The sequence below is a fragment of the Hyperolius riggenbachi genome, chromosome 8 (assembly GCF_040937935.1).
Source record: "Hyperolius riggenbachi isolate aHypRig1 chromosome 8, aHypRig1.pri, whole genome shotgun sequence".
Classification (NCBI taxonomy): Eukaryota; Metazoa; Chordata; class Amphibia; order Anura; family Hyperoliidae; genus Hyperolius; species Hyperolius riggenbachi.
The window spans coordinates 27,009,311-27,036,718 of NC_090653.1; the positions used below are offsets into that span (position 1 = coordinate 27,009,311).

General features: G+C 48.5%; 28 non-coding genes across 28 annotated transcripts; 13 read left to right on the top strand and 15 right to left on the bottom strand.

The window, feature by feature from the left end:
- Positions 1-260: 260 nt before the first annotated feature.
- Positions 261-332, top strand: TRNAE-CUC (transfer RNA glutamic acid (anticodon CUC)). The gene has a single exon. It is a non-coding gene; the product is annotated as a tRNA-Glu (tRNA).
- Positions 333-1,147: 815 nt separating this feature from the next.
- Positions 1,148-1,219, bottom strand: TRNAE-CUC (transfer RNA glutamic acid (anticodon CUC)). The gene has a single exon. It is a non-coding gene; the product is annotated as a tRNA-Glu (tRNA).
- A 1,268-nt stretch (positions 1,220-2,487) lies between these two features.
- TRNAE-CUC (transfer RNA glutamic acid (anticodon CUC)) lies at positions 2,488-2,559 on the bottom strand. Its single transcript has one exon. It is a non-coding gene; the product is annotated as a tRNA-Glu (tRNA).
- Positions 2,560-2,940: 381 nt separating this feature from the next.
- On the top strand, positions 2,941-3,012 carry TRNAE-CUC (transfer RNA glutamic acid (anticodon CUC)). Its single transcript has one exon. It is a non-coding gene; the product is annotated as a tRNA-Glu (tRNA).
- Positions 3,013-3,827: 815 nt separating this feature from the next.
- On the bottom strand, positions 3,828-3,899 carry TRNAE-CUC (transfer RNA glutamic acid (anticodon CUC)). Its single transcript has one exon. It is a non-coding gene; the product is annotated as a tRNA-Glu (tRNA).
- A 381-nt stretch (positions 3,900-4,280) lies between these two features.
- TRNAE-CUC (transfer RNA glutamic acid (anticodon CUC)) lies at positions 4,281-4,352 on the top strand. The gene has a single exon. It is a non-coding gene; the product is annotated as a tRNA-Glu (tRNA).
- Positions 4,353-5,164: 812 nt separating this feature from the next.
- On the bottom strand, positions 5,165-5,236 carry TRNAE-CUC (transfer RNA glutamic acid (anticodon CUC)). Its single transcript has one exon. It is a non-coding gene; the product is annotated as a tRNA-Glu (tRNA).
- Positions 5,237-5,617: 381 nt separating this feature from the next.
- On the top strand, positions 5,618-5,689 carry TRNAE-CUC (transfer RNA glutamic acid (anticodon CUC)). The gene has a single exon. It is a non-coding gene; the product is annotated as a tRNA-Glu (tRNA).
- An 815-nt stretch (positions 5,690-6,504) lies between these two features.
- TRNAE-UUC (transfer RNA glutamic acid (anticodon UUC)) lies at positions 6,505-6,576 on the bottom strand. Its single transcript has one exon. It is a non-coding gene; the product is annotated as a tRNA-Glu (tRNA).
- A 381-nt stretch (positions 6,577-6,957) lies between these two features.
- Positions 6,958-7,029, top strand: TRNAE-CUC (transfer RNA glutamic acid (anticodon CUC)). The gene has a single exon. It is a non-coding gene; the product is annotated as a tRNA-Glu (tRNA).
- An 815-nt stretch (positions 7,030-7,844) lies between these two features.
- Positions 7,845-7,916, bottom strand: TRNAE-CUC (transfer RNA glutamic acid (anticodon CUC)). Its single transcript has one exon. It is a non-coding gene; the product is annotated as a tRNA-Glu (tRNA).
- A 381-nt stretch (positions 7,917-8,297) lies between these two features.
- TRNAE-CUC (transfer RNA glutamic acid (anticodon CUC)) lies at positions 8,298-8,369 on the top strand. Its single transcript has one exon. It is a non-coding gene; the product is annotated as a tRNA-Glu (tRNA).
- Positions 8,370-9,184: 815 nt separating this feature from the next.
- TRNAE-CUC (transfer RNA glutamic acid (anticodon CUC)) lies at positions 9,185-9,256 on the bottom strand. The gene has a single exon. It is a non-coding gene; the product is annotated as a tRNA-Glu (tRNA).
- Positions 9,257-9,637: 381 nt separating this feature from the next.
- Positions 9,638-9,709, top strand: TRNAE-CUC (transfer RNA glutamic acid (anticodon CUC)). Its single transcript has one exon. It is a non-coding gene; the product is annotated as a tRNA-Glu (tRNA).
- An 815-nt stretch (positions 9,710-10,524) lies between these two features.
- On the bottom strand, positions 10,525-10,596 carry TRNAE-CUC (transfer RNA glutamic acid (anticodon CUC)). The gene has a single exon. It is a non-coding gene; the product is annotated as a tRNA-Glu (tRNA).
- Positions 10,597-10,977: 381 nt separating this feature from the next.
- TRNAE-CUC (transfer RNA glutamic acid (anticodon CUC)) lies at positions 10,978-11,049 on the top strand. Its single transcript has one exon. It is a non-coding gene; the product is annotated as a tRNA-Glu (tRNA).
- An 815-nt stretch (positions 11,050-11,864) lies between these two features.
- On the bottom strand, positions 11,865-11,936 carry TRNAE-CUC (transfer RNA glutamic acid (anticodon CUC)). Its single transcript has one exon. It is a non-coding gene; the product is annotated as a tRNA-Glu (tRNA).
- Positions 11,937-13,204: 1,268 nt separating this feature from the next.
- Positions 13,205-13,276, bottom strand: TRNAE-CUC (transfer RNA glutamic acid (anticodon CUC)). Its single transcript has one exon. It is a non-coding gene; the product is annotated as a tRNA-Glu (tRNA).
- Positions 13,277-20,781: 7,505 nt separating this feature from the next.
- On the bottom strand, positions 20,782-20,853 carry TRNAE-CUC (transfer RNA glutamic acid (anticodon CUC)). The gene has a single exon. It is a non-coding gene; the product is annotated as a tRNA-Glu (tRNA).
- Positions 20,854-21,234: 381 nt separating this feature from the next.
- TRNAE-CUC (transfer RNA glutamic acid (anticodon CUC)) lies at positions 21,235-21,306 on the top strand. Its single transcript has one exon. It is a non-coding gene; the product is annotated as a tRNA-Glu (tRNA).
- An 815-nt stretch (positions 21,307-22,121) lies between these two features.
- Positions 22,122-22,193, bottom strand: TRNAE-CUC (transfer RNA glutamic acid (anticodon CUC)). The gene has a single exon. It is a non-coding gene; the product is annotated as a tRNA-Glu (tRNA).
- Positions 22,194-22,574: 381 nt separating this feature from the next.
- On the top strand, positions 22,575-22,646 carry TRNAE-CUC (transfer RNA glutamic acid (anticodon CUC)). The gene has a single exon. It is a non-coding gene; the product is annotated as a tRNA-Glu (tRNA).
- An 815-nt stretch (positions 22,647-23,461) lies between these two features.
- Positions 23,462-23,533, bottom strand: TRNAE-CUC (transfer RNA glutamic acid (anticodon CUC)). Its single transcript has one exon. It is a non-coding gene; the product is annotated as a tRNA-Glu (tRNA).
- Positions 23,534-23,914: 381 nt separating this feature from the next.
- On the top strand, positions 23,915-23,986 carry TRNAE-CUC (transfer RNA glutamic acid (anticodon CUC)). The gene has a single exon. It is a non-coding gene; the product is annotated as a tRNA-Glu (tRNA).
- An 815-nt stretch (positions 23,987-24,801) lies between these two features.
- Positions 24,802-24,873, bottom strand: TRNAE-CUC (transfer RNA glutamic acid (anticodon CUC)). Its single transcript has one exon. It is a non-coding gene; the product is annotated as a tRNA-Glu (tRNA).
- Positions 24,874-25,254: 381 nt separating this feature from the next.
- On the top strand, positions 25,255-25,326 carry TRNAE-CUC (transfer RNA glutamic acid (anticodon CUC)). The gene has a single exon. It is a non-coding gene; the product is annotated as a tRNA-Glu (tRNA).
- Positions 25,327-26,141: 815 nt separating this feature from the next.
- TRNAE-CUC (transfer RNA glutamic acid (anticodon CUC)) lies at positions 26,142-26,213 on the bottom strand. Its single transcript has one exon. It is a non-coding gene; the product is annotated as a tRNA-Glu (tRNA).
- Positions 26,214-26,594: 381 nt separating this feature from the next.
- On the top strand, positions 26,595-26,666 carry TRNAE-CUC (transfer RNA glutamic acid (anticodon CUC)). Its single transcript has one exon. It is a non-coding gene; the product is annotated as a tRNA-Glu (tRNA).
- Positions 26,667-27,408: the final 742 nt, after the last annotated feature.

Sequence of the window (27,408 nt, forward strand, 5' to 3'; positions counted from 1 at the left end):
CACTCTTTCCCATTATTACCCTCTTCCCACTGCTCCTTCCTGCCAGACCTTCATCAGAGAGCTCTGTGCTTTCACGAATGGGAAATTGCATGGTGTGTACCAGGCATAAGACCAAGGAGGAAGTTGGACTATTTGGAAGACATGCAAAGCTCTCAAGGGAGATTCCAACTTTCTGGAAAAAAACACGCAGCACAAATTAGCAGCCAGCTTTCATCCTGTCACTTTTCTCCTCAGCGTTCATGTGGATGTTCTTTCATCTCTCCCTGGTGGTCTAGTGGCTAGGATTTGGCGCTCTCACCGCCGCGGCCCGGGTTCGATTCCCGGTCAGGGAAGGCCTCTTTCTTAATCTCTCACGCAGCAGCGACACTTCCTTGAGATGCTTGTCTTTACCGCTGGATTGACTCCTTATGCAGGAGTCCTGCACTTGGCTGGCCATCTTTGTTAAGTCTTCAGTCTGTTCACTATAGGCTGACTCGGAAAAAACAAAAAGAACCAAACCGCTTTCTTCTGTCGCATAGCTGTTTGGAAAGGGAGACTGTGTGCAGCTTCTGCTGATGGAGGTCTCCCTGCATGCCTCTTGGCAGTCGCACACTGCCTCCTAGGGATGATTCCATGATCTGGATCTGAGTTAAAGGGGTTTTTACATTTTCTTTTTCATACACATGAACGCTGAGGAGAAAAATGACGGGGTGAAACCTGGCTGATAATGTGTGCTGCATGTTTTTTCCAGAAAGTTGGAATCTCCCTTGAAAGCTTTGCAGTCTTGCATGTCTTCCAAATGGTCCACCTTCCTCTTTGGTCTTATGCCTGTTACACACCATGCAATTTCCCATCAGATAGATGAGTCAATAGATAATTTCTGACAGATCCGATCGGATTTCCGATCGTTTTTCTGATCGATATTCCGGTCACTTGTATGCAAATCGATCAGAAAAACGATCGGGAATCAGATCGGACCTGCCAGAAATGATCTATTCGACCCATCTATCTGATGGGAAATTGCATGGTGTGTACCAGGCTTTACTGCTCTTACCATCTTACTGTTGCAGGCAATGGAGCCTGCATAAGGAGTCAATCCAGCGGTTAAGACAAGCGACTCAAGGAAGTGCCGCTGCTGCGTGAGAGATCAAGAAAAAAGAAGGAGGCCTTCCCTGACCAGGAATCGAACCTGGGCCGCGGCGGTGAGAGCGCCGAATCCTAGCCACTAGACCACCAGGGAGACATGAAGGCTCCCAAGCCTTCTGACGGTAAAATAAGTCAACTCCACAGAGAACAGCACGCGGCGGCACCCGAACGATCCATGCCGTGATGAATTGCTTTGCCGTCACTCATGTCACTCTTTCCCATTATTACCCTCTTCCTCTTCCCACTGCTCCTTCCTGCCAGACCTTCATCAGAGAGCTCTGTGCTTTCACGAATGGGAAATTGCATGGTGTGTACCAGGCATAAGACCAAGGAGGAAGTTGGACTATTTGGAAGACATGCAAAGCTCTCAAGGGAGATTCCAACTTTCTGGAAAAAAACACGCAGCACAAATTAGCAGCCAGCTTTCATCCTGTCACTTTTCTCCTCAGCATTCATGTGGATGTTCTTTCATCTCTCCCTGGTGGTCTAGTGGCTAGGATTCGGCTCTCTCACCGCTGCGGCTTGGGTTCGATTCCCGGTCAGGAAAGGCCTCTTTCTTAATCTCTCACGCAGCAGCGACACTTCCTTGAGATGCGTTTCTTTACCGCTGGATTGACTCCTTATGCAGGAGTCCTGCACTTGGCTGGCCATCTTTGTTAAGTCTTCAGTCTGTTCACTATAGGCTGACTCGGAAAAAACAAAAAGAACCAAACCGCTTTCTTCTGTCGCATAGCTGTTTGGAAAGGGAGACTGTGTGCAGCTTCTGCTGATGGAGGTCTCCCTGCATGCCTCTTGGCAGTCGCACACTGCCTCCTAGGGATGATTCCATGATCTGGATCTGAGTTAAAGGGGTTTTTACATTTTCTTTTTCATACACATGAACGCTGAGGAGAAAAATGACGGGGTGAAACCTGGCTGATAATGTGTGCTGCATGTTTTTTCCAGAAAGTTGGAATCTCCCTTGAAAGCTTTGCAGTCTTGCATGTCTTCCAAATGGTCCACCTTCCTCTTTGGTCTTATGCCTGTTACACACCATGCAATTTCCCATCAGATAGATGAGTCAATAGATAATTTCTGACAGATCCGATCGGATTTCCGATCGTTTTTCTGATCGATATTCCGGTCACTTGTATGCAAATCGATCAGAAAAACGATCAGGAATCAGATCGGACCTGCCAGAAATGATCTATTCGACCCATCTATCTGATGGGAAATTGCATGGTGTGTACCAGGCTTTACTGCTCTTACCATCTTACTGTTGCAGGCAATGGAGCCTGCATAAGGAGTCAATCCAGCGGTTAAGACAAGCGACTCAAGGAAGTGCCGCTGCTGCATGAGAGATCAAGAAAAAAGAAGGAGGCCTTCCCTGACCGGGAATCGAACCCAGGGCGCGGCGGTGAGAGCGCCGAATCCTAGCCACTAGACCACCAGGGAGAGATGAAGGCTCCCAAGCCTTCTGACGGTAAAATAAGTCAACTCCACAGAGAACAGCACGCGGCGGCACCCGAACGATCCATGCCGTGATGAATTGCTTTGCCGTCACTCATGTCACTCTTTCCCATTATTACCCTCTTCCTCTTCCCACTGCTTCTTCCTGCCAGACCTTCATCAGAGAGCTCTGTGCTTTCACGAATGGGAAATTGCATGGTGTGTACCAGGCATAAGACCAAGGAGGAAGTTGGACTATTTGGAAGACATGCAAAGCTCTCAAGGGAGATTCCAACTTTCTGGAAAAAAACCCGCAGCACAAATTAGCAGCCAGCTTTCATCCTGTCACTTTTCTCCTCAGCGTTCATGTGGATGTTCTTTCATCTCTCCCTGGTGGTCTAGTGGCTAGGATTCGGCGCTCTCACCGCCGCGGCCCGGGTTCGATTCCCGGTCAGGGAAGGCCTCTTTCTTAATCTCTCACGCAGCAGCGACACTTCCTTGAGATGCTTGTCTTTACCGCTGGATTGACTCCTTATGCAGGAGTCCTGCACTTGGCTGGCCATCTTTGTTAAGTCTTCAGTCTGTTCACTATAGGCTGACTCGGAAAAAACAAAAAGAACCAAACCGCTTTCTTCTGTCGCATAGCTGTTTGGAAAGGGAGACTGTGTGCAGCTTCTGCTGATGGAGGTCTCCCTGCATGCCTCTTGGCAGTCGCACACTGCCTCCTAGGGATGATTCCATGATCTGGATCTGAGTTAAAGGGTTTTTTACATTTTCTTTTTCATACACATGAACGCTGAGGAGAAAAATGACGGGGTGAAACCTGGCTGATAATGTGTGCTGCATGTTTTTTCCAGAAAGTTGGAATCTCCCTTGAAAGCTTTGCAGTCTTGCATGTCTTCCAAATGGTCCACCTTCCTCTTTGGTCTTATGCCTGTTACACACCATGCAATTTCCCATCAGATAGATGAGTCAATAGATAATTTCTGACAGATCCGATCGGATTTCCGATCGTTTTTCTGATCGATATTCCGGTCACTTGTATGCAAATCGATCAGAAAAACGATCGGGAATCAGATCGGACCTGCCAGAAATGATCTATTCGACCCATCTATCTGATGGGAAATTGCATGGTGTGTACCAGGCTTTACTGCTCTTACCATCTTACTGTTGCAGGCAATGGAGCCTGCATAAGGAGTCAATCCAGCGGTTAAGACAAGCGACTCAAGGAAGTGCCGCTGCTGCGTGAGAGATCAAGAAAAAAGAAGGAGGCCTTCCCTGACCGGGAATCGAACCCGGGCCGCGGCGGTGAGAGCACCGAATCCTAGCCACTAGACCACCAGGGAGAGATGAAGGCTCCCAAGCCTTCTGACGGTAAAATAAGTCAACTCCACAGAGAACAGCACGCGGCGGCACCCGAACGATCCATGCCATGATGAATTGCTTTGCTGTCACTCATGTCACTCTTTCCCATTATTACCCTCTTCCTCTTCCCACTGCTCCTTCCTGCCAGACCTTCATCAGAGAGCTCTGTGCTTTCACGAATGGGAAATTGCATGGTGTGTACCAGGCATAAGACCAAGGAGGAAGTTGGACTATTTGGAAGACATGCAAAGCTCTCAAGGGAGATTCCAACTTTCTGGAAAAAAACACGCAGCACAAATTAGCAGCCAGCTTTCATCCTGTCACTTTTCTCCTCAGCGTTCATGTGGATGTTCTTTCATCTCTCCCTGCTGGTCTAGTGGCTAGGATTCGGCGCTCTCACCGCTGCGGCCCGGGTTCGATTCCCGGTCAGGGAAGGCCTCTTTCTTAATCTCTCACGCAGCAGCGACACTTCCTTGAGATGCTTGTCTTTACCGCTGGATTGACTCCTTATGCAGGAGTCCTGCACTTGGCTGGCCATCTTTGTTAAGTCTTCAGTCTGTTCACTATAGGCTGACTCGGAAAAAACAAAAAGAACCAAACCGCTTTCTTCTGTCGCATAGCTGTTTGGAAAGGGAGACTGTGTGCAGCTTCTGCTGATGGAGGTCTCCCTGCATGCCTCTTGGCAGTCGCACACTGCCTCCTAGGGATGATTCCATGATCTGGATCTGAGTTAAAGGGGTTTTTACATTTTCTTTTTCATACACATGAACGCTGAGGAGAAAAATGACGGGGTGAAACCTGGCTGATAATGTGTGCTGCATGTTTTTTCCAGAAAGTTGGAATCTCCCTTGAAAGCTTTGCAGTCTTGCATGTCTTCCAAATGGTCCACCTTCCTCTTTGGTCTTATGCCTGTTACACACCATGCAATTTCCCATCAGATAGATGAGTCAATAGATAATTTCTGACAGATCCGATCGGATTTCCGATCGTTTTTCTGATCGATATTCCGGCCACTTGTATGCAAATCGATCAGAAAAACGATCGGGAATCAGATCGGACCTGCCAGAAATGATCTATTCGACCCATCTATCTGATGGGAAATTGCATGGTGTGTACCAGGCTTTACTGCTCTTACCATCTTACTGTTGCAGGCAATGGAGCCTGCATAAGGAGTCAATCCAGCGGTTAAGACAAGCGACCCAAGGAAGTGCCGCTGCTGCGTGAGAGATCAAGAAAAAAGGAGGCCTTCCCTGACCGGGAATCGAACCCGGGCCGCGGCGGTGAGAGCGCCGAATCCTAGCCACTAGACCACCAGGGAGAGATGAAGGCTCCCAAGCCTTCTGACGGTAAAATAAGTCAACTCCACAGAGAACAGCACGCGGCGGCACCCGAACGATCCATGCCGTGATGAATTGCTTTGCCGTCACTCATGTCACTCTTTCCCATTATTACCCTCTTCCTCTTCCCACTGCTCCTTCCTGCCAGACCTTCATCAGAGAGCTCTGTGCTTTCACGAATGGGAAATTGCATGGTGTGTACCAGGCATAAGACCAAGGAGGAAGTTGGACTATTTGGAAGACATGCAAAGCTCTCAAGGGAGATTCCAACTTTCTGGAAAAAAACACGCAGCACAAATTAGCAGCCAGCTTTCATCCTGTCACATTTCTCCTCAGCGTTCATGTGGAGGTTCTTTCATCTCTCCCTGGTGGTCTAGTGGCTAGGATTCGGCGCTCTCACCGCCGCGGCCTGGGTTCGATTCCCGGTCAGGGAAGGCCTCTTTCTTAATCTCTCACGCAGCAGCGACACTTCCTTGAGATGCTTGTCTTTACCGCTGGATTGACTCCTTATGCAGGAGTCCTGCACTTGGCTGGCCATCTTTGTTAAGTCTTCAGTCTGTTCACTATAGGCTGACTCGGAAAAAACAAAAAGAACCAAACCGCTTTCTTCTGTCGCATAGCTGTTTGGAAAGGGAGACTGTGTGCAGCTTCTGCTGATGGAGGTCTCCCTGCATGCCTCTTGGCAGTCGCACACTGCCTCCTAGGGATGATTCCATGATCTGGATCTGAGTTAAAGGGGTTTTTACATTTTCTTTTTCATACACATGAACGCTGAGGAGAAAAATGACGGGGTGAAACCTGGCTGATAATGTGTGCTGCATGTTTTTTCCAGAAAGTTGGAATCTCCCTTGAAAGCTTTGCAGTCTTGCATGTCTTCCAAATGGTCCACCTTCCTCTTTGGTCTTATGCCTGTTACACACCATGCAATTTCCCATCAGATAGATGAGTCAATAGATAATTTCTGACAGATCCGATCGGATTTCCGATCGTTTTTCTGATCGATATTCCGGTCCCTTGTATGCAAATCGATCAGTAAACCGATCGGGAATCAGATCGGACCTGCCAGAAATGATCTATTCGACCCATCTATCTGATGGGAAATTGCATGGTGTGTACCAGGCTTTACTGCTCTTACCATCTTACTGTTGCAGGCAATGGAGCCTGCATAAGGAGTCAATCCAGCGGTTAAGACAAGCGACTCAAGGAAGTGCCGCTGCTGCGTGAGAGATCAAGAAAAAAGAAGGAGGCCTTCCCTGACCGGGAATCGAACCCGGGCCGCGGCGGTGAAAGCACCGAATACTAGCCACTAGACCACCAGGGAGAGATGAAGGCTCCCAAGCCTTCTGACGGTAAAATAAGTCAACTCTACAGAGAACAGCACGCGGCGGCACCCGAACGATCCATGCCATGATGAATTGCTTTGCTGTCACTCATGTCACTCTTTCCCATTATTACCCTCTTCCTCTTCCCACTGCTCCTTCCTGCCAGACCTTCATCAGAGAGCTCTGTGCTTTCACGAATGGGAAATTGCATGGTGTGTACCAGGCATAAGACCAAGGAGGAAGTTGGACTATTTGGAAGACATGCAAAGCTCTCAAGGGAGATTCCAACTTTCTGGAAAAAAACACGCAGCACAAATTAGCAGCCAGCTTTCATCCTGTCACTTTTCTCCTCAGCGTTCATGTGGATGTTCTTTCATCTCTCCCTGGTGGTCTAGTGGCTAGGATTCGGCGCTCTCACCGCCGTGGCCCGGGTTCGATTCCCGGTCAGGGAAGGCCTCTTTCTTAATCTCTCACGCAGCAGCGACACTTCCTTGAGATGCTTGTCTTTACCGCTGGATTGACTCCTTATGCAGGAGTCCTGCACTTGGCTGGCCATCTTTGTTAAGTCTTCAGTCTGTTCACTATAGGCTGACTCGGAAAAAACAAAAAGAACCAAACCGCTTTCTTCTGTCGCATAGCTGTTTGGAAAGGGAGACTGTGTGCAGCTTCTGCTGATGGAGGTCTCCCTGCATGCCTCTTGGCAGTCGCACACTGCCTCCTAGGGATGATTCCATGATCTGGATCTGAGTTAAAGGGGTTTTTACATTTTCTTTTTCATACACATGAACGCTGAGGAGAAAAATGACGGGGTGAAACCTGGCTGATAATGTGTGCTGCATGTTTTTTCCAGAAAGTTGGAATCTCCCTTGAAAGCTTTGCAGTCTTGCATGTCTTCCAAATGGTCCACCTTCCTCTTTGGTCTTATGCCTGTTACACACCATGCAATTTCCCATCAGATAGATGAGTCAATAGATAATTTCTGACAGATCCGATCGGATTTCCGATCGTTTTTCTGATCGATATTCCGGTCACTTGTATGCAGATCGATCAGAAAAACGATCGGGAATCAGATCGGACCTGCCAGAAATGATCTATTCGACCCATCTATCTGATGGGAAATTGCATGGTGTGTACCAGGCTTTACTGCTCTTACCATCTTACTGTTGCAGGCAATGGAGCCTGCATAAGGAGTCAATCCAGCGGTTAAGACAAGCGACTCAAGGAAGTGCCGCTGCTGCGTGAGAGATCAAGAAAAAAGAAGGAGGCCTTCCCTGACCGGGAATCGAACCCGGGCCGCGGCGGTGAGAGCGCCGAATCCTAGCCACTAGACCACCAGGGAGAGATGAACGCTCCCAAGCCTTCTGACGGTAAAATAAGTCAACTCCACAGAGAACAGCACGCGGCGGCACCCGAACGATCCATGCCGTGATGAATTGCTTTGCCGTCACTCATGTCACTCTTTCCCATTATTACCCTCTTCCTCTTCCCACTGCTCCTTCCTGCCCGACCTTCATCAGAGAGCTCTGTGCTTTCACGAATGGGAAATTGCATGGTGTGTACCAGGCATAAGACCAAGGAGGAAGTTGGACTATTTGGAAGACATGCAAAGCTCTCAAGGGAGATTCCAACTTTCTGGAAAAAAACACGCAGCACAAATTAGCAGCCAGCTTTCATCCTGTCACTTTTCTCCTCAGCGTTCATGTGGATGTTCTTTCATCTCTCCCTGGTGGTCTAGTGGCTAGGATTCGGTGCTCTCACTGCCGCGGCCCGGGTTCGATTCCCGGTCAGGGAAGGCCTCTTTCTTAATCTCTCACGCAGCAGCAACACTTCCTTGAGATGCTTGTCTTTACCGCTGGATTGACTCCTTATGCAGGAGTCCTGCACTTGGCTGGCCATCTTTGTTAAGTCTTCAGTCTGTTCACTATAGGCTGACTCGGAAAAAACAAAAAGAACCAAACCGCTTTCTTCTGTCGCATAGCTGTTTGGAAAGGGAGACTGTGTGCAGCTTCTGCTGATGGAGGTCTCCCTGCATGCCTCTTGGCAGTCGCACACTGCCTCCTAGGGATGATTCCATGATCTGGATCTGAGTTAAAGGGGTTTTTACATTTTCTTTTTCATACACATGAACGCTGAGGAGAAAAATGACGGGGTGAAACCTGGCTGATAATGTGTGCTGCATGTTTTTTCCAGAAAGTTGGAATCTCCCTTGAAAGCTTTGCAGTCTTGCATGTCTTCCAAATGGTCCACCTTCCTCTTTGGTCTTATGCCTGTTACACACCATGCAATTTCCCATCAGATAGATGAGTCAATAGATAATTTCTGACAGATCCGATCGGATTTCCGATCGTTTTTCTGATCGATATTCCGGTCACTTGTATGCAGATCGATCAGAAAAACGATCGGGAATCAGATCGGACCTGCCAGAAATGATCTATTCGACCCATCTATCTGATGGGAAATTGCATGGTGTGTACCAGGCTTTACTGCTCTTACCATCTTACTGTTGCAGGCAATGGAGCCTGCATAAGGAGTCAATCCAGCGGTTAAGACAAGCGACTCAAGGAAGTTCCACTGCTGCGTGAGAGATCAAGAAAAAAGAAGGAGGCCTTCCCTGACCGGGAATCGAACCCGGGCCGCGGCGGTGAGAGCGCCGAATCCTAGCCACTAGCCCACCAGGGAGAGATGAAGGCTCCCAAGCCTTTTGACGGTGAAATAAGTCAACTCCACAGAGAACAGCACGCGGCGGCACCCGAACGATCCATGCCGTGATGAATTGCTTTGCCGTCACTCATGTCACTCTTTCCCATTATTACCCTCTTCCTCTTCCCACTGCTCCTTCCTGCCAGACCTTCATCAGAGAGCTCTGTGCTTTCACGAATGGGAAATTGCATGGTGTGTACCAGGCATAAGACCAAGGAGGAAGTTAGACTATTTGGAAGACATGCAAAGCTCTCAAGGGAGATTCCAACTTTCTGGAAAAAAACACGCAGCACAAATTAGCAGCCAGCTTTCATCCTGTCACTTTTCTCCTCAGCGTTCATGTGGATGTTCTTTCATCTCTCCCTGGTGGTCTAGTGGCTAGGATTCGGCACTCTCACCGCCGCGGCCCGGGTTCGATTCCTGGTCAGGGAAGGCCTCTTTCTTAATCTCTCACGCAGCAGCGACACTTCCTTGAGATGCTTGTCTTTACCGCTGGATTGACTCCTTATGCAGGAGTCCTGCACTTGGCTGGCCATCTTTGTTAAGTCTTCAGTCTGTTCACTATAGGCTGACTCGGAAAAAACAAAAAGAACCAAACCGCTTTCTTCTGTCGCATAGCTGTTTGGAAAGGGAGACTGTGTGCAGCTTCTGCTGATGGAGGTCTCCCTGCATGCCTCTTGGCAGTCGCACACTGCCTCCTAGGGATGATTCCATGATCTGGATCTGAGTTAAAGGGGTTTTTACATTTTCTTTTTCATACACATGAACGCTGAGGAGAAAAATGACGGGGTGAAACCTGGCTGATAATGTGTGCTGCATGTTTTTTCCAGAAAGTTGGAATCTCCCTTTAAAGCTTTGCAGTCTTGCATGTCTTCCAAATGGTCCACCTTCCTCTTTGGTCTTATGCCTGTTACACACCATGCAATTTCCCATCAGATAGATGAGTCAATAGATAATTTCTGACAGATCCGATCGGATTTCCGATCGTTTTTCTGATCGATATTCCGGTCACTTGTATGCAAATCGATCAGAAAAACGATCGGGAATCAGATCGGACCTGCCAGAAATGATCTATTCGACCCATCTATCTGATGGGAAATTGCATGGTGTGTACCAGGCTTTACTGCTCTTACCATCTTACTGTTGCAGGCAATGGAGCCTGCATAAGGAGTCAATCCAGCGGTTAAGACAAGCGACTCAAGGAAGTGCCGCTGCTGCGTGAGAGATCAAGAAAAAAGAAGGAGGCCTTCCCTAACTGGGAATCGAACCCGGGCCGCGGCGGTGAGAGCGCCGAATCCTAGCCACTAGACCACCAGGGAGAGATGAAGGCTCCCAAGCCTTCTGACGGTAAAATAAGTCAACTCCACAGAGAACAGCACGCGGCGGCACCCGAACGATCCATGCCGTGATGAATTGCTTTGCCGTCACTCATGTCACTCTTTCCCATTATTACCCTCTTCCTCTTCCCACTGCTCCTTCCTGCCAGACCTTCATCAGAGAGCTCTGTGCTTTCACGAATGGGAAATTGCATGGTGTGTACCAGGCATAAGACCAAGGAGGAAGTTGGACTATTTGGAAGACATGCAAAGCTCTCAAGGGAGATTCCAACTTTCTGGAAAAAAACACGCAGCACAAATTAGCAGCCAGCTTTCATCCTGTCACTTTTCTCCTCAGCGTTCATGTGGATGTTCTTTCATCTCTCCCTGGTGGTCTAGTGGCTAGGATTCGGCGCTCTCACCACCGCGGCCCGGGTTTGATTCCCGGTCAGGGAAGGCCTCTTTCTTAATCTCTCACGCAGCAGCGACACTTCCTTGAGATGCTTGTCTTTACCGCTGGATTGACTCCTTATGCAGGAGTCCTGCACTTGGCTGGCCATCTTTGTTAAGTCTTCAGTCTGTTCACTATAGGCTGACTCGGAAAAAACAAAAAGAACCAAACCGCTTTCTTCTGTCGCATAGCTGTTTGGAAAGGGAGACTGTGTGCAGCTTCTGCTGATGGAGGTCTCCCTGCATGCCTCTTGGCAGTCGCACACTGCCTCCTAGGGATGATTCCATGATCTGGATCTGAGTTAAAGGGGTTTTTACATTTTCTTTTTCATACACATGAACGCTGAGGAGAAAAATGACGGGGTGAAACCTGGCTGATAATGTGTGCTGCATGTTTTTTCCAGAAAGTTGGAATCTCCCTTGAAAGCTTTGCAGTCTTGCATGTCTTCCAAATGGTCCACCTTCCTCTTTGGTCTTATGCCTGTTACACACCATGCAATTTCCCATCAGATAGATGAGTCAATAGATAATTTCTGACAGATCCGATCGGATTTCCGATCGTTTTTCTGATCGATATTCCGGTCACTTGTATGCAAATCGATCAGAAAAACGATCGGGAATCAGATCGGACCTGCCAGAAATGATCTATTCGACCCATCTATCTGATGGGAAATTGCATGGTGTGTACCAGGCTTTACTGCTCTTACCATCTTACTGTTGCAGGCAATGGAGCCTGCATAAGGAGTCAATCCAGCGGTTAAGACAAGCGACTCAAGGAAGTTCCACTGCTGCGTGAGAGATCAAGAAAAAAGAAGGAGGCCTTCCCTGACCGGGAATCGAACCCGGGCCGCGGCGGTGAGAGCGCCGAATCCTAGCCACTAGACCACCAGGGAGAGATGAAGGCTGCCAAGCCTTCTGACGGTGAAATAAGTCAACTCCACAGAGAACAGCACGCGGCGGCACCCGAACGATCCATGCCGTGATGAATTGCTTTGCCGTCACTCATGTCACTCTTTCCCATTATTACCCTCTTCCTCTTCCCACTGCTCCTTCCTGCCAGACCTTCATCAGAGAGCTCTGTGCTTTCACGAATGGGAAATTGCATGGTGTGTACCAGGCATAAGACCAAGGAGGAAGTTGGACTATTTGGAAGACATGCAAAGCTCTCAAGGGAGATTCCAACTTTCTGGAAAAAAACACGCAGCACAAATTAGCAGCCAGCTTTCATCCTGTCACTTTTCTCCTCAGCGTTCATGTGGATGTTCTTTCATCTCTCCCTGGTGGTCTAGTGGCTAGGATTCGGCACTCTCACCGCTGCGGCCCGGGTTCGATTCCTGGTCAGGGAAGGCCTCTTTCTTAATCTCTCACGCAGCAGCGACACTTCCTTGAGATGCTTGTCTTTACCGCTGGATTGACTCCTTATGCAGGAGTCCTGCACTTGGCTGGCCATCTTTGTTAAGTCTTCAGTCTGTTCACTATAGGCTGACTCGGAAAAAACAAAAAGAACCAAACCGCTTTCTTCTGTCGCATAGCTGTTTGGAAAGGGAGACTGTGTGCAGCTTCTGCTGATGGAGGTCTCCCTGCATGCCTCTTGGCAGTCGCACACTGCCTCCTAGGGATGATTCCATGATCTGGATCTGAGTTAAAGGGGTTTTTACATTTTCTTTTTCATACACATGAACGCTGAGGAGAAAAATGACGGGGTGAAACCTGGCTGATAATGTGTGCTGCATGTTTTTTCCAGAAAGTTGGAATCTCCCTTGAAAGCTTTGCAGTCTTGCATGTCTTCCAAATGGTCCACCTTCCTCTTTGGTCTTATGCCTGTTACACACCATGCAATTTCCCATCAGATAGATGAGTCAATAGATAATTTCTGACAGATCCGATCGGATTTCCGATCGTTTTTCTGATCGATATTCCGGTCACTTGTATGCAAATCGATCAGAAAACCGATCGGGAATCAGATCGGACCTGCCAGAAATGATCTATTCGACCCATCTATCTGATGGGAAATTGCATGGTGTGTACCAGGCTTTACTGCTCTTACCATCTTACTGTTGCAGGCAATGGAGCCTGCATAAGGAGTCAATCCAGCGGTTAAGACAAGCGACTCAAGGAAGTGCCGCTGCTGCGTGAGAGATCAAGAAAAAAGAAGGAGGCCTTCCCTGACCGGGAATCAAACCCGGGCCGCGGCGGTGAGAGCGCCGAATCCTAGCCACTAGACCACCAGGGAGAGATGAAGGCTCCCAAGCCTTCTGACGGTAAAATAAGTCAACTCCACAGAGAACAGCATGCGGCGGCACCCGAACAATCTATGCCGTGATGAATTGCTTTGCCGTCACTCATGTCACTCTTTCCCATTATTACCCTCTTCCTCTTCCCACTGCTCCTTCCTGCCAGACCTTCATCAGAGAGCTCTGTGCTTTCACGAATGGGAAATTGCATGGTGTGTACCAGGCATAAGACCAAGGAGGAAGTTGGACTATTTGGAAGACATGCAAAGCTCTCAAGGGAGATTCCAACTTTCTGGAAAAAAACACGCAGCACAAATTAGCAGCCAGCTTTCATCCTGTCACTTTTCTCCTCAGCGTTCATGTGGATGTTCTTTCATCTCTCCCTGGTGGTCTAGTGGCTAGGATTCGGTGCTCTCACTGCCGCAGCCCGGGTTTGATTCCCAGTCAGGGAAGGCCTCTTTCTTAATCTCTCACGCAGCAGCGACACTTCCTTGAGATGCTTGTCTTTACCGCTGGATTGACTCCTTATGCAGGAGTCCTGCACTTGGCTGGCCATCTTTGTTAAGTCTTCAGTCTGTTCACTATAGGCTGACTCGGAAAAAACAAAAAGAACCAAACCGCTTTCTTCTGTCGCATAGCTGTTTGGAAAGGGAGACTGTGTGCAGCTTCTGCTGATGGAGGTCTCCCTGCATGCCTCTTGGCAGTCGCACACTGCCTCCTAGGGATGATTCCATGATCTGGATCTGAGTTAAAGGGGTTTTTACATTTTCTTTTTCATACACATGAACGCTGAGGAGAAAAATGACGGGGTGAAACCTGGCTGATAATGTGTGCTGCATGTTTTTTCCAGAAAGTTGGAATCTCCCTTGAAAGCTTTGCAGTCTTGCATGTCTTCCAAATGGTCCACCTTCCTCTTTGGTCTTATGCCTGTTACACACCATGTGTCAGGCATGGACTCACCCCCACCGCCACCGGTAGTACGAACGCCGCGCTCGCGGCTGACGTCATCGGGACCCCGAACTTCCGGTCTGTCCCGGCGGCCTCCTCCTCCGCTCAACGGGTCACTAGGAGCATGTCTCAGCAGGGCAGGGCAACGCGCGCACGCACGGAGCGTCACGCCCTTTATGCCCTGAGAAGGAGGATCCCATGAGCAGATTGCCGGGACAGTTGCCGCCCCTTTTCTGACGTCATCGGGGGGGGGTGGAGATTGCTGAAGTGACAGTCTGCATTTAAGCAGCAGACTGTCAGTATTCTGTGTCCGCTGTAGCGATCACACCCGTGTTAGCTCTCGGATCCACAGTATACCTATATATTGGTACGGCCAATATATAAGTACTGGAAGACCATACCATTGTGATTTATCTGTGCCTTTGACCTTTTTGCCTGTTTCTGACCTTGCTCTTGCCTCATCCTCTTGTACTTCTGCCGATCTTATCTCCTGTTGCCGACCTTGCCTTGTCTCTCGTTTTCGCCTCTGAACTTGTGATACTGTACCTTGATATTTCTGATCTCCTGTTGCCGAACCCCGGCTCGCTCTTAGACTCCGCCTTAGCCTCCTGATATTGTACCTTATTTGCCTGTGTGTGTACGACCTGGCCTGTCCGACCTCGAGAACCGACCTTGCTGTCAGAGGCGGTTCCTCGCACTGACAGTGACCCTTCCTATTTAGGGTTACTTTCAGTATATCCTTCCTGCTGGCTGCCCGACTCCTTCTGTCTAGGAGAGCTTGGGCTGCGGAAGGAATTTGTACAGTACGCCTTGCTGTACCGAGGCCTAGTCCTCTAGTGTTACTGTTGCACCAATCACTACACTCTTTAGGTGCCAGAGGTTAGTTAATATATCGGATTGTCGGTGAGACTGCAGCTCACTTATAATCAGATATATATCTGCATTCCGGTGATACTGCAGATTACCGGCAATCAGACTCTCTCTGGACCTATCTACCTTCACAGAACGTGACAGTACAGCGGACCAATAATATGGATGCTCTGGTCCAGCAGGTTAACAACTTGACGACAGCCGTCGCTCAATTAAACCAGACCGTTAAAGATCAACAGGTCCAGCTTAACCGTCTAGCAGAAGTTGTGCAAAACCTGCAGGCACCAGTTAATCCCACTCCTGTTTTGCCAGTTGAACCCAAAATGTCGTTACCCAAGTTGTTTTCAGGGGAACGCTCCGATTTCCGTAATTTCCGGGATCGGTGTCAATCATATTTTCAAATGCGTCCCATTTCCTCTGGTTCTGAATTGCAAAGGGTCACGCTCATAAAAACCCTTTTGCAAGGAGACTCACAGACATGGGCCTACAGTTTACCCGTGGGTCATGAGGCTCTTACCTCTGTAGAGAATTTTTTCGAAGCCATGGCGGTCGTATATGACGATCCAGATACTTCCGCCACCGCTGAGAGGAGACTAAAAAGACTCAAACAGGGTCAGAACTCAGTGGAAATCTATGCTGCAGAATTCCGCAAATGGTCATTTTCCACCAGGTGGGAGGCGCAGTCTCTCTTGGATCGCTTCTTAACAGGGTTGTCTGATTCTGTGTCAGAATTAATGTTGAGTCATCCTGAACCTAGAACTTTAGATGAGGCTATAAGTCTTGCTATCAAGATAGACCGCAGAGTACGGTTTCACAGGTCTACCAGGCAACGACCCTTCATGCGCTCACAGCCTTCCACAAGTTTTGCCTCTTCCTCTTCTACTGAGGAGCCCATGCAGCTGGGTCACTCTAAATTATCTGAGACAGAGAAATTAAGAAGGAGGAAGGAGGGTTTGTGCTTATATTGTGGGGACAAAGGTCATATCGCCTCTGTTTGTACCAAGAAGCCGGAAAACTTCTCCGCCTAGGGTTAGTCGGGGGTACTACCCTGGGCGAGAATTCCATACCTCCAAAAGATAAAATCCTATTTCCTATTTCCATTTCTTGGGACAAACAAAACATTGCACTGCAGGCCTTTGTTGATACGGGCGCCGCAGCCAATTTTATGGATTTTAATTTTGCACTTAAATTAGGCATTCCAGTGGTTCCTCTTGAGAAACGCATTATAGTCACTGCAATTGACGATTCCCCATTACAAGGTAGTCAACCTGTCTCTATTACTCCTGAATTAATCTGTACCGTTGGGGTATTACATTGTGAAAAATTACGATTTTACCTTATCAGAATGCCTTCTTGCTCGATTATACTGGGGCTTCCCTGGCTACGGCTACATTCTCCACAGATCGATTGGGCTTCTGGTCAGTTGCTGTCTTGGTCATCCTACTGTCAGAAGCACTGCATATCAAAATGCCCTCTTCGTGCCACTCACTTAACTCCGCAATGTTTACCTCAGCCTTATAGCTCCTTTGCCGATGTGTTCTGTCCTCGATCGGCCGATTCACTACCTCCTCACAGGCCTTATGATTGCCCAATCGAGCTTAGACCAGGAACCATGCCCCCTAGAGGTCATCTTTATAATCTCACAGGACCTGAAAAGGTGGCCATGAGGGAGTACGTTCAGGAGAACTTAGATAAGGGGTTCATTAGACCCTCTAGATCTCCCGCGGGGGCAGGATTCTTCTTCGTGAAGAAAAAAGATGGGGGGCTGCGTCCCTGCATCGACTATCGAGCCCTTAATGCCATAACGATAAAGAACCGTTACCCACTTCCCCTGATTGATGACCTTTTTTCTCAGGTCACAGGTGCCCAGATCTTCACTAAACTAGATCTCAGGGGAGCTTACAATCTGGTCAGAATCAGACAGGGTGACGAATGGAAGACGGCATTTAATACTCAGGATGGGCATTACGAATACCTAGTCATGCCCTTCGGTCTGTGTAATGCCCCCGCTGTTTTCCAAGAATTAGTTAATGACATTTTTAGGGAGGTGGTGGGGAAATTTGTGGTCGTTTATTTGGACGATATTCTGATCTTTTCTCGCAATATCAAGGAGCATAGGTCTCAGGTCCAATATGTATTACAAAAGTTACGGGAGAATTCATTATATGCCAAGTTGGAAAAATGTTTGTTTGAGATCAATGAAGTTCCATTCCTTGGCTATATCATTTCCAGATCTGGGTTAGCTATGGATAGCAGTAAAGTTGCGGCAGTTTTGGACTGGCCGCAACCAGTTGGTCTAAAAGCTTTACAACGTTTTCTGGGTTTTGCTAACTATTACAGGAAATTTATAAAGGGGTACTCTGCTCTGGTAGCTCCCCTTACTGACATGACTAAGAAAGGGGCTAATGTTAACAATTGGTCTCCTGAAGCCATTTCTGCTTTCTCGAGTCTTAAAACTGCTTTTTGTTCTGCTCCCATTTTGCACCATGTCGATTCATCCAGGCCATTCATCGTGGAGGTAGACGCATCAGAAATTGGGGTTGGGGCAGTCTTGTCACAGTACTCCGGATCACAAGGGAGACTTCACCCTTGCGCATTTTTTTCGAAAAAATTTTCTGAGGCAGAGAGAAATTACGATATTGGGAACAGGGAGCTATTGGCTGTAAAATTGGCTTTTGAAGAGTGGCGACACTGGCTGGAGGGGGCGGAACATGTTATTACGGTCTATACAGATCATAAGAACTTGGAATATCTGAAGGGGGCTAAGAGGTTAAATCCCAGACAGGCACGGTGGTCTTTATTCTTTTCTAGGTTTGATTTCATCATCACGTTCAAACCTGGAAGTAAAAATATCAAGGCTGATGCTCTTTCACGATGCTTTGACATTGAATCAGTACTGCCCTCCGAACCAGAGCCAATTTTATCCGAGAAGGTGGTGTTAGCCAGTATAGACTCTATGGAGGATATTGCATCTGTTCTGCTTCCCTACCAACAGGATAGTCCTGCAGGGAAACCGTCCGATCTCATGTTTGTACCGTTACAGTTCAGATTACAAATACTTCAATTCTTTCATGCTCATAAGCTAGCTGGTCACCCTGGAGTGGCTCGAACTAGAGAATTATTGTCCAGGAGCGTCTGGTGGCCTTCTTGGAGGAGTGATGTCGAGGATTTTGTTGTATCTTGTTCAGTGTGCTCACGGAGTAAACCCTCACGTGTATCTCCGGTGGGTACCCTCCAGCCGCTGCCCATACCCTCCGAGCCCTGGACTCATGTATCCATGGATTTTGTGGGGGAGTTACCACCCTCGGACGGTAATACGGTGATCTGGGTCATTGTTGACCGATTCTCTAAAATGGCCCATTTTGTACCTTTGAAGAAACTTCCTTCCGCTAAAGAACTTGCTGACCTTTTCGTAATCCACGTTCTTCGTCTTCACGGGGTTCCTGAAAACATAGTATCTGACAGGGGGGTGCAGTTCGTTTCGGAATTCTGGAGAGAATTTTGCAAGGTACTGGGAATCACCCTCTCCTTTTCTTCTGGGTTTCATCCCCAGACCAATGGGCAAACGGAGAGAATGAATCAGTCCTTGGAACAGTATCTCCGATGTTATGTGGCTGACAATCAGACGGAGTGGGTTCAGTACTTACCATATTCTGAATTTGCCCATAATAATCTTCGGAGTTCTTCCTCAGGGTTTTCACCTTTTCAAATTGTCAATGGAAGGTCCCCAAGGTTTTCATCACTCCCTGTCAGGACCTCACCTTTCCCTGCTCTGGAGGTCTGGCAAGAGACGCTAAGATCTCTTTGGAGGGAGGTTAATAATAATTTAAAGAAAACAGTGTCGGTCCAGAAACAACAGGCTGACCGAAGGCGTTCTCCCGAGTGGGAGTTTTCTCCCGGAGATCTTGTCTGGATCTCTACTCGGCACATCGCCTTACGACAGCCATCAGCAAAACTGGGACCTAAATTTATAGGTCCATATCCTATAGCTAAAAGGATCAATCGGGTATCTTATCAAGTGACATTACCTCAGTCAATGCGGGGAGTAAGAACATTTCATGTGTCATTACTAAAACCCGCAGTACATGCGGACTCTGGTCCTCCTCCTGTGCTTGTTGACGGTGAACCTGAATATGAGGTTGAGAGAATTCTGGATTCCCGGTTTGTTCAGAATTCTCTTCAATACCTGGTTCATTGGAAGGGTTATGGCCCGGAGGAGAGATCCTGGGTACCAGCACATCAATTTCATGCACAGGAACTCATACGAGAATTTCATGATACTAATCCTGATAGACCTTCATTGGCGCGTTCGGAGACCACGCCTCAGGGGAGGGGTAATGTCAGGCATGGACTCACCCCCACCGCCAGCGGTAGTACGAACGCCGCGCTCGCGGCTGACGTCATCGGGACCCCGAACTTCCGGTCTGTCCCGGCGGCCTCCTCCTCCGCTCAACGGGTCACTAGGAGCATGTCTCAGCAGGGCAGGGCAACGCGCGCACGCACGGAGCGTCACGCCCTTTATGCCCTGAGAAGGAGGATCCCATGAGCAGATTGCCGGGACAGTTGCCGCCCCTTTTCTGACGTCATCGGGGGGGGTGGAGATTGCTGAAGTGACAGTCTGCATTTAAGCAGCAGACTGTCAGTATTCTGTGTCCGCTGTAGCGATCACACCCGTGTTAGCTCTCGGATCCACAGTATACCTATATATTGGTACGGCCAATATATAAGTACTGGAAGACCATACCATTGTGATTTATCTGTGCCTTTGACCTTTTTGCCTGTTTCTGACCTTGCTCTTGCCTCATCCTCTTGTACTTCTGCCGATCTTATCTCCTGTTGCCGACCTTGCCTTGTCTCTCGTTTTCGCCTCTGAACTTGTGATACTGTACCTTGATATTTCTGATCTCCTGTTGCCGAACCCCGGCTCGCTCTTAGACTCCGCCTTAGCCTCCTGATATTGTACCTTATTTGCCTGTGTGTGTACGACCTGGCCTGTCCGACCTCGAGAACCGACCTTGCTGTCAGAGGCGGTTCCTCGCACTGACAGTGACCCTTCCTATTTAGGGTTACTTTCAGTATATCCTTCCTGCTGGCTGCCCGACTCCTTCTGTCTAGGAGAGCTTGGGCTGCGGAAGGAATTTGTACAGTACGCCTTGCTGTACCGAGGCATAGTCCTCTAGTGTTACTGTTGCACCAATCACTACACTCTTTAGGTGCCAGAGGTTAGTTAATATATCGGATTGTCGGTGAGACTGCAGCTCACTTATAATCAGATATATATCTGCATTCCGGTGATACTGCAGATTACCGGCAATCAGACTCTCTCTGGACCTATCTACCTTCACAGAACGTGACACCATGCAATTTCCCATCAGATAGATGAGTCAATAGATAATTTCTGACAGATCCGATCGGATTTCCGATCGTTTTTCTGATCGATATTCCGGTCACTTGTATGCAAATCGATCAGAAAAACGATCGGGAATCAGATCGGACCTGCCAGAAATGATCTATTCGACCCATCTATCTGATGGGAAATTGCATGGTGTGTACCAGGCTTTACTGCTCTTACCATCTTACTGTTGCAGGCAATGGAGCCTGCATAAGGAGTCAATCCAGCGGTTAAGACAAGCGACTCAAGGAAGTGCCGCTGCTGCGTGAGAGATCAAGAAAAAAGAAGGAGGCCTTTCCTGACCGGGAATCGAACCTGGGCCGCGGCGGTGAGAGCGCCGAATCCTAGCCACTAGACCACCAGGGAGAGATGAAGGCTCCCAAGCCTTCTGACGGTAAAATAAGTCAACTCCACAGAGAACAGCACGCGGCGGCACCCGAACGATCCATGCCGTGATGAATTGCTTTGCCGTCACTCATGTCACTCTTTCCCATTATTACCCTCTTCCTCTTCCCACTGCTCCTTCCTGCCAGACCTTCATCAGAGAGCTCTGTGCTTTCACGAATGGGAAATTGCATGGTGTGTACCAGGCATAAGACCAAGGAGGAAGTTGGACTATTTGGAAGACATGCAAAGCTCTCAAGGGAGATTCCAACTTTCTGGAAAAAAACACGCAGCACAAATTAGCAGCCAGCTTTCATCCTGTCACTTTTCTCCTCAGCGTTCATGTGGATGTTCTTTCATCTCTCCCTGGTGGTCTAGTGGCTAGGATTCGGCACTCTCACCGCCGCGGCCCGGGTTCGATTCCTGGTCAGGGAAGGCCTCTTTCTTAATCTCTCACGCAGCAGCGACACTTCCTTGAGATGCTTGTCTTTACCGCTGGATTGACTCCTTATGCAGGAGTCCTGCACTTGGCTGGCCATCTTTGTTAAGTCTTCAGTCTGTTCACTATAGGCTGACTCGGAAAAAACAAAAAGAACCAAACCGCTTTCTTCTGTCGCATAGCTGTTTGGAAAGGGAGACTGTGTGCAGCTTCTGCTGATGGAGGTCTCCCTGCATGCCTCTTGGCAGTCGCACACTGCCTCCTAGGGATGATTCCATGATCTGGATCTGAGTTAAAGGGGTTTTTACATTTTCTTTTTCATACACATGAACGCTGAGGAGAAAAATGACGGGGTGAAACCTGGCTGATAATGTGTGCTGCATGTTTTTTCCAGAAAGATGGAATCTCCCTTGAAAGCTTTGCAGTCTTGCATGTCTTCCAAATGGTCCACCTTCCTCTTTGGTCTTATGCCTGTTACACACCATGCAATTTCCCATCAGATAGATGAGTCAATAGATAATTTCTGACAGATCCGATCGGATTTCCGATCGTTTTTCTGATCGATATTCCGGTCACTTGTATGCAAATCGATCAGAAAAACGATCGGGAATCAGATCGGACCTGCCAGAAATGATCTATTCGACCCATCTATCTGATGGGAAATTGCATGGTGTGTACCAGGCTTTACTGCTCTTACCATCTTACTGTTGCAGGCAATGGAGCCTGCATAAGGAGTCAATCCAGCGGTTAAGACAAGCGACTCAAGGAAGTGCCGCTGCTGCGTGAGAGATCAAGAAAAAAGAAGGAGGCCTTCCCTGACCGGGAATCGAACCCGGGCCGCGGCGGTGAGAGCGCCGAATCCTAGCCACTAGACCACCAGGGAGAGATGAAGGCTCCCAAGCCTTCTGACGGTAAAATAAGTCAACTCCACAGAGAACAGCACGCGGCGGCACCCGAACGATCCATGCCGTGATGAATTGCTTTGCCGTCACTCATGTCACTCTTTCCCATTATTACCCTCTTCCTCTTCCCACTGCTCCTTCCTGCCAGACCTTCATCAGAGAGCTCTGTGCTTTCACGAATGGGAAATTGCATGGTGTGTACCAGGCATAAGACCAAGGAGGAAGTTGGACTATTTGGAAGACATGCAAAGCTCTCAAGGGAGATTCCAACTTTCTGGAAAAAAACACGCAGCACAAATTAGCAGCCAGCTTTCATCCTGTCACTTTTCGCCTCAGCGTTCATGTGGATGTTCTTTCATCTCTCCCTGGTGGTCTAGTGGCTAGGATTCGGCGCTCTCACCGCCGCGGCCCGGGTTCGATTCCTGGTCAGGGAAGGCCTCTTTCTTAATCTCTCACGCAGCAGCGACACTTCCTTGAGATGCTTGTCTTTACCGCTGGATTGACTCCTTATGCAAGAGTCCTGCACTTGGCTGGCCATCTTTGTTAAGTCTTCAGTCTGTTCACTATAGGCTGACTCGGAAAAAACAAAAAGAACCAAACCGCTTTCTTCTGTCGCATAGCTGTTTGGAAAGGGAGACTGTGTGCAGCTTCTGCTGATGGAGGTCTCCCTGCATGCCTCTTGGCAGTCGCACACTGCCTCCTAGGGATGATTCCATGATCTGGATCTGAGTTAAAGGGGTTTTTACATTTTCTTTTTCATACACATGAACGCTGAGGAGAAAAATGACGGGGTGAAACCTGGCTGATAATGTGTGCTGCATGTTTTTTCCAGAAAGTTGGAATCTCCCTTGAAAGCTTTGCAGTCTTGCATGTCTTCCAAATGGTCCACCTTCCTCTTTGGTCTTATGCCTGTTACACACCATGCAATTTCCCATCAGATAGATGAGTCAATAGATAATTTCTGACAGATCCGATCGGATTTCCGATCGTTTTTCTGATCGATATTCCGGTCACTTGTATGCAAATCGATCAGAAAAACGATCGGGAATCAGATCGGACCTGCCAGAAATGATCTATTCGACCCATCTATCTGATGGGAAATTGCATGGTGTGTACCAGGCTTTACTGCTCTTACCATCTTACTGTTGCAGGCAATGGAGCCTGCATAAGGAGTCAATCCAGCGGTTAAGACAAGCGACTCAAGGAAGTGCCACTGCTGCGTGAGAGATCAAGAAAAAAGAAGGAGGCCTTCCCTGACCGGGAATCGAACCCGGGCCGCGGCGGTGAGAGCGCCGAATCCTAGCCACTAGACCACCAGGGAGAGATGAAGGCTCCCAAGCCTTCTGACGGTAAAATAAGTCAACTCCACAGAGAACAGCACGCGGCGGCACCCGAACGATCCATGCCGTGATGAATTGCTTTGCCGTCACTCATGTCACTCTTTCCCATTATTACCCTCTTCCTCTTCCCACTGCTCCTTCCTGCCAGACCTTCATCAGAGAGCTCTGTGCTTTCACGAATGGGAAATTGCATGGTGTGTACCAGGCATAAGACCAAGGAGGAAGTTGGACTATTTGGAAGACATGCAAAGCTCTCAAGGGAGATTCCAACTTTCTGGAAAAAAACACGCAGCACAAATTAGCAGCCAGCTTTCATCCTGTCACTTTTCTCCTCAGCGTTCATGTGGATGTTCTTTCATCTCTCCCTGGTGGTCTAGTGGCTAGGATTCGGCGCTCTCACCGCCGCGGCCCGGGTTCGATTCCCGGTCAGGGAAGGCCTCTTTCTTAATCTCTCACGCAGCAGCGACACTTCCTTGAGATGCTTGTCTTTACCGCTGGATTGACTCCTTATGCAGGAGTCCTGCACTTGGCTGGCCATCTTTGTTAAGTCTTCAGTCTGTTCACTATAGGCTGACTCGGAAAAAACAAAAAGAACCAAACCGCTTTCTTCTGTCGCATAGCTGTTTGGAAAGGGAGACTGTGTGCAGCTTCTGCTGATGGAGGTCTCCCTGCATGCCTCTTGGCAGTCGCACACTGCCTCCTAGGGATGATTCCATGATCTGGATCTGAGTTAAAGGGGTTTTTACATTTTCTTTTTCATACACATGAACGCTGAGGAGAAAAATGACGGGGTGAAACCTGGCTGATAATGTGTGCTGCATGTTTTTTCCAGAAAGTTGGAATCTCCCTTGAAAGCTTTGCAGTCTTGCATGTCTTCCAAATGGTCCACCTTCCTCTTTGGTCTTATGCCTGTTACACACCATGCAATTTCCCATCAGATAGATGAGTCAATAGATAATTTCTGACAGATCCGATCGGATTTCCGATCGTTTTTCTGATCGATATTCCGGTCACTTGTATGCAAATCGATCAGAAAAACGATCGGGAATCAGATCGGACCTGCCAGAAATGATCTATTCGACCCATCTATCTGATGGGAAATTGCATGGTGTGTACCAGGCTTTACTGCTCTTACCATCTTACTGTTGCAGGCAATGGAGCCTGCATAAGGAGTCAATCCAGCGGTTAAGACAAGCGACTCAAGGAAGTTCCACTGCTGCGTGAGAGATCAAGAAAAAAGAAGGAGGCCTTCCCTGACCGGGAATCGAACCCGGGCCGCGGCGGTGAGAGCGCCGAATCCTAGCCACTAGACCACCAGGGAGAGATGAAGGCTCCCAAGCCTTCTGACGGTGAAATAAGTCAACTCCACAGAGAACAGCACGCGGCGGCACCCGAACGATCCATGCCGTGATGAATTGCTTTGCCGTCACTCATGTCACTCTTTCCCATTATTACCCTCTTCCTCTTCCCACTGCTCCTTCCTGCCAGACCTTCATCAGAGAGCTCTGTGCTTTCACGAATGGGAAATTGCATGGTGTGTACCAGGCATAAGACCAAGGAGGAAGTTGGACTATTTGGAAGACATGCAAAGCTCTCAAGGGAGATTCCAACTTTCTGGAAAAAAACACGCAGCACAAATTAGCAGCCAGCTTTCATCCTGTCACTTTTCTCCTCAGCGTTCATGTGGATGTTCTTTCATCTCTCCCTGGTGGTCTAGTGGCTAGGATTCGGCACTCTCACCGCCGCGGCCCGGGTTCGATTCCTGGTCAGGGAAGGCCTCTTTCTTAATCTCTCACGCAGCAGCGACACTTCCTTGAGATGCTTGTCTTTACCGCTGGATTGACTCCTTATGCAGGAGTCCTGCACTTGGCTGGCCATCTTTGTTAAGTCTTCAGTCTGTTCACTATAGGCTGACTCGGAAAAAACAAAAAGAACCAAACCGCTTTCTTCTGTCGCATAGCTGTTTGGAAAGGGAGACTGTGTGCAGCTTCTGCTGATGGAGGTCTCCCTGCATGCCTCTTGGCAGTCGCACACTGCCTCCTAGGGATGATTCCATGATCTGGATCTGAGTTAAAGGGGTTTTTACATTTTCTTTTTCATACACATGAACGCTGAGGAGAAAAATGACGGGGTGAAACCTGGCTGATAATGTGTGCTGCATGTTTTTTCCAGAAAGATGGAATCTCCCTTGAAAGCTTTGCAGTCTTGCATGTCTTCCAAATGGTCCACCTTCCTCTTTGGTCTTATGCCTGTTACACACCATGCAATTTCCCATCAGATAGATGAGTCAATAGATAATTTCTGACAGATCCGATCGGATTTCCGATCGTTTTTCTGATCGATATTCCGGTCACTTGTATGCAAATCGATCAGAAAAACGATCGGGAATCAGATCGGACCTGCCAGAAATGATCTATTCGACCCATCTATCTGATGGGAAATTGCATGGTGTGTACCAGGCTTTACTGCTCTTACCATCTTACTGTTGCAGGCAATGGAGCCTGCATAAGGAGTCAATCCAGCGGTTAAGACAAGCGACTCAAGGAAGTGCCGCTGCTGCGTGAGAGATCAAGAAAAAAGAAGGAGGCCTTCCCTGACCGGGAATCGAACCCGGGCCGCGGCGGTGAGAGCGCCGAATCCTAGCCACTAGACCACCAGGGAGAGATGAAGGCTCCCAAGCCTTCTGACGGTAAAATAAGTCAACTCCACAGAGAACAGCACGCGGCGGCACCCGAACGATCCATGCCGTGATGAATTGCTTTGCCGTCACTCATGTCACTCTTTCCCATTATTACCCTCTTCCTCTTCCCACTGCTCCTTCCTGCCAGACCTTCATCAGAGAGCTCTGTGCTTTCACGAATGGGAAATTGCATGGTGTGTACCAGGCATAAGACCAAGGAGGAAGTTGGACTATTTGGAAGACATGCAAAGCTCTCAAGGGAGATTCCAACTTTCTGGAAAAAAACACGCAGCACAAATTAGCAGCCAGCTTTCATCCTGTCACTTTTCGCCTCAGCGTTCATGTGGATGTTCTTTCATCTCTCCCTGGTGGTCTAGTGGCTAGGATTCGGCGCTCTCACCGCCGCGGCCCGGGTTCGATTCCTGGTCAGGGAAGGCCTCTTTCTTAATCTCTCACGCAGCAGCGACACTTCCTTGAGATGCTTGTCTTTACCGCTGGATTGACTCCTTATGCAAGAGTCCTGCACTTGGCTGGCCATCTTTGTTAAAGGGGAACTGAAGAGAGAGGTATATGGAGGCTGTCATGTTTATTTCCTTTTAGACAATACCAGTTGCCTGGCAGCCCTGCTGATCCTCTGCCTCTAATACTATTAGCCATAGCCCCTGACCAAGCATGCAGCAGATTAGGTGTTTCAGTGGTTCAGACTTATAAGTCTGATCTGACAAGACTAGCTGCATGCTTGTTTCTGGTTTTAATCAGATACTACTGCAGAGAAATAGACCAGCAGGGCTGCCAGGCAACTGGTATTGATTAAAAGGAAATAAACATGACAGCCTCCATATACCTCTCTCTTCAGTTCCCCTTTAAGTCTTCAGTCTGTTCACTATAGGCTGACTCGGAAAAAACAAAAAGAACCAAACCGCTTTCTTCTGTCGCATAGCTGTTTGGAAAGGGAGACTGTGTGCAGCTTCTGCTGATGGAGGTCTCCCTGCATGCCTCTTGGCAGTCGCACACTGCCTCCTAGGGATGATTCCATGATCTGGATCTGAGTTAAAGGGGTTTTTACATTTTCTTTTTCATACACATGAACGCTGAGGAGAAAAATGACGGGGTGAAACCTGGCTGATAATGTGTGCTGCATGTTTTTTCCAGAAAGTTGGAATCTCCCTTGAAAGC